At 40.9% G+C, this 12,665-nt stretch overlaps 1 long non-coding RNA gene across 1 annotated transcript in view; it reads left to right on the top strand.

The window, feature by feature from the left end:
* LOC141769101 (uncharacterized) overlaps window positions 1-12,653 on the top strand; it is a 56,128-nt gene extending 43,475 nt beyond the window's left edge. Inside the window, exon 3 of the long non-coding RNA XR_012594261.1 lies at window positions 12,501-12,653. This is a non-coding gene — a long non-coding RNA (uncharacterized LOC141769101). The remainder of the gene's footprint in view (window positions 1-12,500) is intronic.
* Window positions 12,654-12,665: the final 12 nt, after the last annotated feature.

The raw sequence follows: 12,665 nt of genomic DNA on the forward strand, positions 1-12,665 counted from the left end.
TATACACGCTGTACAGTGCCAGAAAGAGGTTGAGGTAACGAAAAGGACAAAAAGGTGTGAAAATTTGCTGTAAATAGAGAGAAATACAGGAGAATTTCTCCTCTTTTGGTGGCGGATATCAGAATCCTAACTCCCGTTGAGACAGCGAACAAGTTGACCCTTTAATATCAAAGTAATGGTTACGTTACTTAAGTAACTTAAATGGAATTATTGAAAAAAGTAATCACATAACCGTAACATATTACTAAGTAATGTGTTGCTGCTGTTACTGATTACCAATAAGCATTCATTCTCCCATCATGTTCGGCAATGGTCAGAGCCCTGCTGCATGCTAAGAGGTCAGTGCCAGCAGAAATTATAGTTAAATCTAATAAATTTGAACGGATCATGCTCATTTCAATCAACTAAATTCAATAAAGAACCCACTGAATTAATCAAACTTAATTAAAGAAAACCGCAAAAACAATTGAATGCTGGTTTAAAACTGAAGGTCCGTAACTGAATTTAGTTTTTCTTTATCCAGTATTAGATTCCTTATACTAACATCAGTAACTTTAAACACATTGCTCTCTTTTTCTCTCTATTGCCTTATCTTCTTTTGTCTTCCCTTCTTCGCTCCAGACTGTCTGTTTTAATGAAATAACTTCTTCTCTCCCTCCTTTCTGGCCCTCACCTCCAACCTCTCTCACACAGCTCTCCTTTGAAGTCTTCAGTAAAACACTGTTTTCAATCCCTGGCAGTATGTATCTGATTGTTTGGTAAAGTCTATGAGAAAGAAGAATTACAAAAGCACTAGTGTTTTGCCTAACAGATGGTATTATCGGTTGGTCAAATGGTGGCCTTTTGGCAGGTCCACAGGAGCTGGTGTCGAGGGCAACGATGTGTGAATAAGTTAGTGTCTGAGTTTGTGCGTCTGGGTTGGTGTACGTGTCTTTGTATCCGTGTGTGTCCATGTGTTCATGCAGGTGTGGGGGTTACCGGCGGTTTGTAGGTCAGCCCCCTGCCCCCGGTGTCACCTTGCTCTGTTTGGCCCTAAACAGCCACCATAACAGGGCCTCTTCTCTTCTTTTCAGTCTCTCGCTCTTTTGTCTTTCTTCTCTAATCCTCTGTCCTCTTCTATCTATCCACTGGTAATTTAATTATTGCATTCAATTCAATAAGTTATCCTTCTGATAATCAGTCTGCGTGTGTTTACAGATAATTTGCTGGTGGTCCTGTCAAACTCTGCACAGTCAGTTAGTTTAACACATTTTTCTTTCATTCAGAACTGGGGGTGTATTTGTTATTAAAAAATTTCAAATGGTATTACAAAATCTCCAAAACACACAACACTTAGCAGGCATGCGTAGGAATTATAGATCAACTGAAAGAGGCATTGTGTTTGGCAGGTGTGAGTGTGTGTGTGAGACAGAGAAAGAGAGCGGGAGAAAGCAACAGTGAATAGGAGCAGGAATAGAGACAGAAAGGTTTTATTGGGCTTCGCTATTCTTGGCTGTAGGAACAGTTGTCATTGGCCATGGGAACACGTGTAGCTCTTTTATTAGCGTCAGCTCCCACTTTAGGTGGTCCTCCCCACCTATTCAGGGCAAAACCGAGTTAGTTTTGAATGGTTAATTAGAACGGCCAGAACCCCATGCTTGCAAATCAGTGTCTTATGGAATCACGGAAAGAGAAATAAACAAACAAGTTAGGTGATTAAAGATGATTTGATACGAATCTCACATAGCTATTTTTCCATTTGATATAGCTAATGTGTAGCTGCTAGTTGACCACCTTTAAACAAGGCTGTTGCCCTGAACTGTCGCAGTGACGGCTCAACAAAAACAACTCTGGACTCTTGCAATTATTTCGCCTCATGACAGGCATGTGCCTCCTCCTCCTCCGCAGCTGATTGAACTCCCGTTGAACTTTTTGATGCCGTTGAGTTCAGAAATCTTAAGCGTCCTCGTTTACAGCTTCCCCTTGTTTGATAGCAATCCATATTTAGTGTTTGATCCATGTTCCCAGCCCTGCATTTTCTATATTGATTTTAAATTGACAGTAGGAAATAGTATAACATGCTTGTGCTGCTTATATTTAGACTTTGCTGCGTATTATTTAGACTTTTAATGATGTTAAGAGGTGATGGATGGGTTTTTGTCACACCTTCAAAGACAGTAGTAAATATTAGGGATGCATATATTAGTGATCCAATTTTTTCTCCACCGACATTCGGATCCCCAAACTCAGTGTATCAGCCAATACCATAATTGCTTCTACATCACTTTGTTAAACCATTACACCACAGACCAAAACCAGCATCCTGAATAACGTAGCTCTTCGAGTAGTATTTGTTTTAACCACGATGTATAAAGAGAACTTAGACATTGGAGGCAGGCTCCCGTTCATTCCTATGAGAGTTGCTCAGTGGTGCTTGAAGCTAAAATGGCTCAACTGTCGAATGATAAAATACCCGGATCATTCGCCGATTTTCTGCATCCATTGGGCCCATAGAGCAGGTGCAGTAGCGTTTTCTTTAACCCCGCCTCCCAGCCCTCGGTCAGCCTCGGTCTGGGGCTCATGCACATGAATGGAGGAAGAGAAATAACTCTGGATTAGGCTATTAGTGCATTTTACAACTTGTAGGACCTATGATTTAAATAAGGACTTTTCAAGTGTTCGTACTGGGAAGTTGATTTACCTAAAGAAAATATCCACTGATTTAAAGACGTCTCTTTCCTAATGTAAGTCTATGGGAAAAAGTATTTTTGTGCCCAGTGGCATCATGTGACGGACGCAGAAGTTGTAATTCCACCGTTTGGCCACTACAAAAACTTGCTTTAAAGCCCAGTGCTCTTCCAGTAGTTTTTTGTTTTAACTTTAGTTAAACTCTGTTTTCATTGAAAAATAGCACCACTAACCGCTAATAAAGCTCCACTAACTTGGTGACAAACATATTGCATTTCCTGTAACTTCTTCACAATAAAAGCATCCTGCGGTTCACCAGTTGAACACTTTCAATGTGAAGCGGCAACAGCAGGAAAGGTACAGTTTGCATCAGCAGTAAATTAACACAGCTCTGATATGGCTGACAGCGATCAGTAATGAATAAACACAGTTTATGTTTAGGACAGTTAAGGGAAGGACATGGAGGCACGGATTGGGCGTTGTCGGCTCTGCTACCAAACAGGACCACAGCAGCGCGGCGCAGCTATTCCCTGCTGTGAGGCAGTAGTGGAACTTGGCGCAGCAAGGCTAAATATGCTTAATTCCATGAGTCAGTGCTTTTTTTTTTTATGTCTGAATGAAGCACTGAGATGCACCATTTACTTAAATGCTGTTAAGAATCAAATCATCAGTGTTCAAGATATTGTGCATCTCACACAACCAGATGAACACCATTCCCCCAAAAAATATTGGTGGGTGGCTGCAGATCGTGATCCTCAGTTATTTGGTAAGCTGTTGCAGATTTATGAATCAGAAAAGTAGGCAGACTAAGATCCCACAGAGTGGGTGGGACATGTTGTTCTCTCTTTCAGCTCCCACTCAGGAAGTAGCTGCCACACGAATCCTCTGTCTTTTGCGTACTATTCTGTTACCTTAGCAGGACATTTTTAACATTCCTGCCTTTTGGCCATTCAGTTACTGCTTTAACGGCCGTAACCTCTGTTCTTCACAGGGGGCCAGATTGATTTGGCTCCTTCCAGACTCAAAAACAACGTGCCTGTGTGTAGTCACTTTCTCTCAAAGTATTTCCCATCATTCAGACACAAATCTCTTGACCTGGCTGCATTTGATTTGATATACGCCGCCTCATAATTCATTTATGACACTACAAACACTCAAAGTAAATTTGAGCCTTTAATATGTGGTTACACGTTACCGTCTCTGTCTTTAGAGCAAAGTAACAGGATATGAATCCCATTGAAATCCTATAGAAAACCTTGTATTGCCAGATGGCTTAAGGGAAAACCCAGTCTTTCATTTCAGATATACTGTAAAGCAATTAAGAATAATTGAAATATTTATGATATCATGATTACAGAGGTGGATTTCTGATCCTCATTCTCAGTTTTGTAGTTCCTCGCCCTAACCACACCTATCCCCGTCAATGATTTTATGGGGGTTGTAAAGTGATACAGTGAGTGGTTTCACAATGACAATAACAAGCTGTAAAAGCCATTCCCAGTCTATCATTAGGCTTTCATTAAGTTTAAAAGGCTTGACACCTACCCCTGTGTGTGTCTGTGTGTGTGCAGTAACTTCAAATGGATAGCTCATGTTTCATTGGCAAAGTAAGTTTTCTCTGTAATGCATCCCAAAGAGATATGTTTATAACCCTTCTCTATGAAGGTGATGCATGTTTATATGTGATTGCATATGTATGCATGTGTATTAGGACTGTCAATTGATTAAAATATTTAATCTCGATTAATCGCATGATTATTCATGATTAATCGTGATTAATCGCAAATTAATCACACATTTTTTTCTGTTCAAAATGTATCTTTAAGGGAGATCTGTCAAGTGTTTAATACTCTTATCAACATGGGAGTGGACAAATATGCATGCTTTATGTAAATGTATGTATACATATATTGATTATTGGAAATAAATTAACAACACAAAACAATGACTATGAAAATATTGTCCAGAAACCCTCACAGGTACTGCATTTAGCATACAAATTAGGCTCAAATCATAACATTTCAAACTCAACAGGCAACAAACTTGCATGGGATATCATAAGGTGGGCATGTCTGTAAAGGGGAGACTCATGGGTACCCATAGAACCCATTTTCATTCACATATCTCAAGGTCAGAAATTAAGGGATCCCTTTTGAAAATGGCCATGACAGTTTTTCCTCACCAAAATTTAGCACAAGTTCCTTCTACAAGCTAGCATGGCATGGTACCAATGGATTCCTTAGGTTTTCTAGTTTCATATGATGCCACTATCTTCACTCTAGCTTTAAAACTGAGCCCGGTACAACCTCCGGAAGATCAATTGCGTTAATGCATTAAAGAAATTTGTGTTTACTTTGACAGCCCTAATGTATAAATGTGTATGTGTGTAAACCATAGATGATGAAAGAACGAAGAGTGAAAGACCTGAAATATCTTAATTTTTTTCTTCATCAAGAATGGCACAGCATTTTTCCCAAATATTAAGTTGATAGGAACAAGGGAGTTTTCCGCTTATAATTTCCTGTTTCTTCCTTCCTTCATCTGTTTAGGATTCATCTTTTGACTCCTGTTTTCATGGTTGACTTTCATCCTGACTTGTCTGTGATTGTCTATCAGTAGTGTGGAGGGATTTTCTCCAAAGGTGAAAGGTCAATCAAGAACAAATCAGTGTTGAGGTCAGAGGTGAACCTGACCGACTTCTTCTCTGTCGTCGCGTCATCATCATGCCTCTCCTCAATCTACGCGTTATCCCTTGTTTTCCTCATTTCTCTCGTCAGTTCTCGGGGTTGTTCTGATGAGTCGTGGTTGGTGTGTTTGTGACAGGAGTAGCTGGAGGTTTCAGTGGGCTTCAGTCACAGGATTATATGCTGAAGTTGTTGATTTGCACTCAAATGTTAAGCAGTGTTCGTAGGCAGCCCTTTTACTCCATCCTTCATCATCACGCTCCTGCTTCTCCACTCCACCCCTCACACATTCCTCCAACCAGTTTTTCACGCACTCCCTACTTGCCTCCATCAATAAATCTTGAACACCGACTCCTTCAAGCTCCCCCCAAAACAACGTTCCACTATTTACATTTTTTTGCAGGACAAAACTGATTTTTTTTGTAGTCTATTTCACAAAGTGTATTCTAGGTTTTTTTTGGCTCAACTGTGGCTCCTTCTGGGTCAAATTAAAACAATAGTACTTCTCTACTGCTTACGTCTCCCTGAGGCAGAGAGTACAAATGGACTGTAATGTGAAGAGGAACTACAACTCACCCACATCTACAACCCCACACATGTTCTCTCATTCTTTTATTGTGTCTCTCGCTCTCCACGGACCATTCAGGCAGAAAGGATTGCTATGTAAATGCACCAGTGAATAGGAGTGAATGGACAGGCTTAAAGCAGATTATGTTAAACTGCTTGTTAGTTTAAAGACATGCTGAAGTGAATGGCTGGGGATTAGCAGATGGGCTGCTGTGCCACAGAGGTGTTTCTCTAAAATGTACTTAATCCCCTGCCTGTTAGTCAGTTCACACATCAAATAAAGGGATAAATGCTTCTAAAAGTGAACCGGGAAAAGGTAAGGTGGTCTTTAAATCCTCTGGTGCAGATGGAAATGCCAAAGCAGAGATGATGTATTTTAATAACAAATATGTCTGTATGTGAAGGCACAGGTATGCCAAGTCCATTTATACATTTTTGGTAATGCTGAGTCCATGTAACCAGAAAGAGCTGCTGTGTAGGGATGCAAGAAAATACCGATACACATTAGTATTTTAATATTATGTTTTGTGAAACTGTATTGATTCTCCAAATTGATTCTATGTATCGATATTTAATTAACCTCTTAAAAATCTGACGGCTGCTATTCTGTTTTTCAGAGATTGTAGCAGACATAGTTTTAAAGCTGGAGTGAAACTACTGGCATCATATGAAACTAGAAAACCTAAGTAATCCATTAGTTGCGAAAGAGGCTAAATAATGGCTAGGAAAAACTGGCATGGCGATTTTCAAAGGGGTCCCTTGACCTCTGACCTCAATATATATGAATGAAAATGGGTTTTATGGGTAGCCACGAGTCTCCTCTTTACAGACATTACTTTATGATAATCACATGCAGTTTTTGGGCAAAAAACATGTTTTTTTTTACATGCAGTACAGATGGGTTATTTTTACCTATTCCAAAATGGTGTATTTTAATATTTCTGCATACTGGAGTCCCTAAAGTCCCTGTCTCGGAGATACATAAATTGGGTATCACTGTAAAGCTGAGAATATGTGGATCATAGTAGTCCAATTGTATTCATGTGTAATGATGTTAATCCCCATAGTAGCCCCATCCCCAATCCCCATAGTAACTCAAGTGATGTCACTTGAGGCAATTTATCAGAACTTGTGCAGCTCCCTCCGGAGCCACAAAGGGATTTATACAACTTTTGTTCACATATGCAGTGGTACTCCCCAACACCTATATAAACAGACATTGATGTGTAAAATATGTGGAGTTTTTGACTGAGAAAAACTGCCCTCAATACATTATATATTGACTGACAATACATTTTCAGATGACCCATTAGATTTTTGAAGGGTTTATTTTGCTTAAGAAGTATGAACATTTTCTGAACCAGTAAAGGAACAATCAATCCCTCAATTTATTTGAAAAAATACAAAAATCCCCACATTTGCAGATACATGGTTTTCACTGGACCGTGATGAAGGAATCTGCCTGAACCTAAAAAACGGTTAAAGTTACGGCTGTCAGTCATGCAACCTACCCAGCACAGCCACTGCTTTGGCTTCCAGTTCTGTGAAAAGTGATGTGGTCTGAGTGATGATGAGAGAAGAAACACTTATCATCAGGCATTTGGGAAATGAAAGGTCTGTTCCCAACGGGCTTGGCAGTGGTGGAATTTACCTTGATATACTGTAGAAGTAGCTCTTCAGCATACGGCAGGATACTGCTCTCCTCTGTGGCGCCGATGTCCAGCATGGAGCGACACTCCATACTTTTCCCTTTCAAATTCGCAAGAAAGCTAAATTATTAAGATAGGAACAACAACGCAAAACCCACTCAAATTGCACGAGGAGTTAACACAGTTCATTAACATGATGTCCCATTTGTATCCTAATTCCAGAGATCAGAACGTGAATGTGTTTTCACATTTCTACAGCCTCAGCGACATTCGGCATTCTGAAAGCAAACTCGACTTTGACACTGAAAGCTACTGACATGTGAAGTTGTTGTGTTATGACAGGCTGTCAGAAATGATGTGAGAGTGAATGCTGAATAGAGAGCATATTGACCCTCAGCGCTGGCTGCGACACATCATCTGAATGTGTAAAGCAAGCTTGAATACCATTAGCATATGAGAAATGGAAGAAGTCAGAAAAAAAGCAGCACTCTCTGCTTCGGATTCAAATGTCTGAGCAACTTTATTTTTGACCTAACTAGAAATGTGTTGCATTTTTATGTCTCCGGCCTTGATCCCTACTGTCCATCACTCTGTCCTCCTCTCTCTGAACTCCTTCACTTCTCCCCAAAAGGTCACCATACTTTCTTTATTATCTCAGTCCTTCAGAAATCTTTCCTTCAAACCGCCTCAGACGACCGTCATCCTTCTCTGATCTTTCCTTTTGTTTTTCCTGTCAGCAGCCCTTTCTTTACTCTTCTTTCTTTTCAGTTTCACTGCTCATCCTTCGCTTGTGACAGTCTCAGCCATTCATCATAGGCCCAGCATGAGGGTGACACTAAGAATAGCATGTGTGTGTGTCTGTGTGTGTGTGTGTGTGTGTGTGTGTGGCACCAGACTACAATACCTTAAAGTAAGTGTTTTTAAAGGGGTCATTCCTCAATCTGCATATGATATCCTGTCCTCCAGCAAATCAATACAGACATTCATTACTCTCTCTCTCTCTCTTTCTCTCTCTCTCTCTCTCACTCTCTCTCACTCACACACATACACAGCTTCACAGCTAGTGGGGATTGGGGGCAAATGCTGTCACAGTTTTTAAAAGGCTTCCCGCGGTTAGACATGCTTGAAATGACATTCTGTTTCACTGGAGGAGGGGAGTGGGAATAGGACAGAGAGGCAGAGGTGAAGGGGGAGGGCAGCTGGGCTTGTGAGTTACAAAGAAAATTAGCAGATTCAGGAATGATAAATGAGAAAGCTGTGTGTGTTTTTGTTTTATTCTGTCATTTAATTTTTTTTCATCCTTCAAAGGGACATACAAACAGTACATTAGTTCTCCTAAACAGAGCATCTTGCTGTCCAGTCTATTCTTATACAACATTTTGGCTACATTAGGTGTTACTTTAGATTTTTCTTCTCACCATAGGAAGCAGCACAGCAAGAGAAAGTTGGAAAATCTGGGCACCACAGAATCAAAGAGTTCTGAAGTTACGAGTGTGTAAATTAGGGCTAAATTGCCAGAAGCTGCTGCAACCCGGTTGATATTTCAAAATTAATTTTCACTGTCAACATGACGCCCAAGAGATCGAGTTGCCTTAGTGGCTACTTAAAACCATCATGCATATAATTTCAAATCCTCCCATGTGCTAAATATCACTCGCTGCTTAGCTGAAAAACGACCAGGACAACTGCAGCTTCATCTGAACTCGCATACTATGCACTACATACCCAATATGTGTACCATCGTTCAACATATTTTTGTGTGAATAAACAGTAGTATGTCTCTTTTTGGACGCACTGAGCAGTAATTTACGTCGTCACTCTCTGAGAACCTCCTTGCCGGTTGGAGACGTGTAACCATGGTACCTCCTGCCAACCTCATGTGACTAAAACAGCGATTTGTGAGAATCAACGTCTGAATTAATTTAAAATATATATTACGCCTAGCAAAGTGAAATCTTACACTTAAATTGAAGTGTTATTGATGTTACAGAGCAGTCTGTCGATGTCCGTTATGAACGTTGTTGTCACTACCACATTGCATTGTGGGATATTTATGCTGCTGTAGTGTCCAGCGTTGAATACTGTAATATTTCACCGGAAATAGTATGCAATTTGCATATTACTGGTTTCATACTACTGGTTTCATACTACGGTTTCCGACGTACTAAAATATTTCACATACTGTCTTAGTTTACTAAATAGCATGTTAGTATGGAATTTCGGACGCAACCTGCGTCTGGATCTCGTTTCCACGTGACACAGAACTGACAGGGACATCAGTTACTGTGTTAAGTTTGTGTGGGAAAGGGGCTTCAGAGAGGGGGGAGACAGAAGAAGAATAGGGCAGGGCTGTTTATTTATGAAGTGATTTTTCCTCTCATCGAGGAGCGAGGGTGCCAGGCTGCCTATTGTTTGTCACTAATGAACAACATGAACGAGTGTGAGAAAGAAAAGAAGTGCAAAGCACGGCGGCGGATACAAACGAGCCAGATTAACATGAAAACAAAAACTGTTTGCCCCGTATATTTAACCTCAAAACTTAGAAATCAGCATTTTGTGTTTGGGGGGTGGGAGGGGAAACATAGCTGCTCGTTTAGTGCTGCTTCAGGTTCTGTAATGCTTTTTTGCTAAAAGCAAAGTGTTCCCAGCACACACATATACACACAGAGCTTCATCTACAGTAAATGCCTTACAGGCAAGAGGATAGCTCTGAAAAGGAAATGGTCTATTAGTGTCTCAACCCATTTATTTATTAGGATAAAAGCTCCAGGCGAGGGTGATGCAACCTTTAACAGCTCCTTTAAAGTGTCTTTTCCAGCTACCTGATTTGTTAACAGCACACCACTGCGTGAAGAGATGTTTTGTCAGAGGTTTTCTGGAATCCAGCTGTCCTATTATCAAATTAATTTGTTGTATTCAATCAAAACACCATTAACTCATGTCTTAATACAAAACCTGGTAGCGTATAATCAAGAAAAATGCTTTTGACTGGTAACACAGACTGTGGAGAGACAAACTTTGGTATAGTTCATTATTTTTGCATAGGCCTGTTTCGATCTGCTCGCAGACTAAGACATAAGCACTTATTTAGTAGGGGAGAGCGGGGTTGGTTGGGACAGTATTGTTTATAGTTCCTACCTTGTTACAAAACAACAAAAAGCAGACAAAAACAAGACAAAGCTTTTCCTAATTAATAATTACATAGCTCTGTAATTTATGAAAATATAAGATTTTTTTCTCAAAGAAATGTGTGAGATGTTCAGATTTAGACTGCAATTTTTCAATTTAAATTATATTTTTTTTATCCCAGAAAAAGGTGTCCCAAATGTCCCAGGAGGCAGAACTTTGGGAAAATGCACTCCTTGTACATTTAACAAAACCGTGCCTTTCAAATTTGGGTTGGGCTCTAAAAAACTTGATAAATTATTAGCAGACACCTGTATCTGTTCAGGGATACAATTATTTTCATTACTGTCTCTGAGTAATAGAAGGTTAATTGGTGTCGATACAAAAGTGTCCCAACCGACCCCGCTCTCCCCCACACTAGAAATTTAGCCTTCTCATTTATCAAAACAAACAATTGAAATCCACTCTGTTTTAGCACTCTCAAGGTAGACCCTTGCTTATAATTACTTTGCCACTTGGGCTGCTGGTGATGGCATGCAGAGGGTAGTTTTTACAGTGTTCACAGTGGCGGCTTTTATTCTGGATAAAGGCCCAGACACACCAAGCTGTCATCAAAGAACTAGCGGCGATGAAGGCGACTTTTTGTCGTCTCGCGTTACATTTGTTCTGGTCAACAAGTTGCATTAGAACACACTGCAAAGACAACACCCAACGGCCAGTTAGCACGTACGTTCTGCGCCTGCGTGAGATGAAATAACTCTCCACACCAGCAGGCGGCAGTAGTCTGTATTCATCATTCAAAAAGGGAAAACGAAAGACTGAGGACTGCGGATATACAAGCCTTTAATATGATACCTACATGAAACAAAGCAGCGTCTGCCGACCATTTTCACACCACTCTCACTCACCGCCTATCTTCATTCCAGATGTCGTTGTGAAAATATCCGTGTAGTGGAATGATCAGGTGGATGAAGATGAAAAATGAGAAGAGCCTCCTGTGTGCCCTCTTGACTTTACTCGTTGGCTTGCTTTCCTCACTTCCGTTTCTCTTCTCGAGCACCGATTAGTTTAAGCTGAACCGCCGATCAGAGTGAGTTCTCTCTTCTTTCTCGCCGACTAGCTCCGCCGCCGATTCAACATGCTAAATTGTCTGAAAAGCCTCCAACACGGGCAGACTAGAGCTGACGTTGAGGGACACAAAAACTAAACCGATAGACGCTCACGGGCGGCCCCAAACTGTCCAACGGCCAACCATCAGAGCTCCTGATACATTTGCTTAATGATCAAATATCCACAGTTAGGCTATGCATACACAAATCAGGTCCCAGTGTAATAATGCAAAGAAAGGTGATTGACGGTTTTGTAATTGTTTAAATAGATGATGTGATGTGGTTGTCATTGTTTTTTGGCGCTTTTTTTTTTTTTTTTTCAATCCATTATCTCAAATGTACTACAGCTATGACACTATCTTTAGAGTCTATATAGCTTGAATCAACTATTCACTTCACTTTCACCTCGTTCAAAGAATTCATGCAGGAAGTGAAAAGTGGAAACGGTTATCTGTGAGTTGATAGAGGTGCTGAATCCCACAGATCCTGCTGCTTGTTTTCAATATCCTCCTCACCCTCCTCCTACTTTTTTACTAAACCCCATCTTCCTCCTGTCTGCTCCCTGCCCCCGTTTTCTTTCCACCCATGTCCTCCCTCACTGTGTGAGTGTGTGTGTGTGAGCAGGTCAGCCCTCCCTACTAGGCAAGTGAAGTAAACTCCCTTTTTTGCCCCTCTCTCTCTCTCTCTCTCTCTCTCAGCTGGACTGCTACTGTCAGACCGGGTTGGAGGACAATCAACTGCAACTGCTGCCGCCGCCGCTGGTGTGTTTTGTGTGGTGTGGACTTTCTCACGTTGCGGTGGACGCACACACACATACAGGAGCTTGTATGCCCGGTACTCCCCCTCCCACCTCTCTCCCTCTC

Source organism: Sebastes fasciatus, chromosome 6, assembly GCF_043250625.1.
Source record: "Sebastes fasciatus isolate fSebFas1 chromosome 6, fSebFas1.pri, whole genome shotgun sequence".
NCBI classification, from domain to species: domain Eukaryota; kingdom Metazoa; phylum Chordata; class Actinopteri; order Perciformes; family Sebastidae; genus Sebastes; species Sebastes fasciatus.